Here is a 1,570-nt window from a genome sequence, read left to right on the forward strand (position 1 = left end):
CGCCGGGAACCCGGGCAACGTGGCCGGCCTAAGGTGGCACTTGTCCCCCTCACACCCGTGTCCTGTGGCTGCCACACCGACGTGCGCACACGCGTGGCTTCAGCAGCAGGCACGTCCTCCCTCTGGGCCCTGGGAGCCAGCAGGGCCTCCCTCGGGGCTCCAGGCCCCGTCCCTGCTCCTTGGGCTCCTGCAGCTCAGGCCGCCCTTGACCTGTGGCCACAGGCTCAGGGTCGGCCCCTGGAGCCACAGGCCTCCTCCCGCGTGTCTCTTGTGAGGACACTTGTCATTGTTTGACGGATGCGACGTATCCACGTTTAAAGTAAGTGCCTACGAGCAGGCCGCCATCCGCGCCGTCGTCCTCATGGGTAAAACAAATGTGTGCTTCTCGTGTCCCAGCGACACCCAGGAGCCTGCTGAGCCTGAGCACTGCACACGGAGCTGCCGACTGCATGAGCCCCGTGGGGGTGGGACGCCGTGCGGACAGCAGGCCAAGGCCCAGCTGGCTCCTCCAAAATCCAGCTGCAGGTGTCGCCAGAGCACAGGACGCGTGACGCCATTTCAACGTCCAAGGCCTGGTCTGCACAGTCACTCTGTGCTCACCGAGGACCCGGGCGCCGGGTCTTCACGCCTGGCTGCCGGGGAGCAGCGTGCATCCCCGCACCTGCTGGGACGCGGGCTTCGTCTCTGAGCCCTCAGCCTGCGGGGAGCCAGGCTGCACCCCCGCGGTCCTGGGGGCCCTGCCGATCCTCACAGGTGATGGGAAACAATGAAGTAAAGACAGTGATCGTGCCCTGACCGGTTTGGCTCAATGGATAGAGCGTCGGCCTGCGGACTGAAGGGTCCCGGGTTTGATTCCGGTCAAGGGCATGTACCTTGGTTGCGGGCACATCCCCAGTGGGGGTGTGCAGGAGGCAGCTGATCGATGTTTCTCTCATCAATGTTTCTGGCTCTCTATCCCTCTCCCTTCCTCTCTGTAAAAAAATCAATAAAAAAATTAAAAAAAAAAAAGACAGTGGTCGTCTCGATGAAACGGAAGTTCGGTTGCAGAGGGAGAAACAAAGACCACGTGTTAGTTTAAACCCTCGCTTCCTACGAGAGCCGGATGGCCTTGCCTCAGACAGAGACACGCGGGCCAGGCCGAGGGCAACGGCGGATCTTGTGGGGAGACACGGAGACGCCGCCTCACGCGCTGGGCATTCCTCCTGTCACATGAGGTTGTAAAGCCAAAGACACGTGTGCGATTCTGTCCGCCACATCAGCACCGCCGTGGGCCTGAGCCGACTCGGAGGCCCGTCAATGAACACGGATCCATCGCCTTTGGCCCTTCTCACTGCTCCGGCCCAGCACACGGAGCTGCTCCTGGCGGCGGCCCCCCGGGACTCCCTGAGGTCGGGACCGGATCTGGGGTTCAGTTTCAATTCTCATCAAAACACCCCAGCGACGTCAGACCACAGGCCACAGCCCTCTCATCTCTCGGCTGAGAATGACTCGATCAACAGGAACTGAGCCCACCCCGGCGCCCCGCGGGCCCCTCGACCGCAGCTGAGCAAAGCGTGATCCCGCGATGCTC

The sequence above is a fragment of the Myotis brandtii genome, unplaced genomic scaffold (assembly GCF_000412655.1).
Source record: "Myotis brandtii unplaced genomic scaffold, ASM41265v1 scaffold426, whole genome shotgun sequence".
Classification (NCBI taxonomy): domain Eukaryota; kingdom Metazoa; phylum Chordata; class Mammalia; order Chiroptera; family Vespertilionidae; genus Myotis; species Myotis brandtii.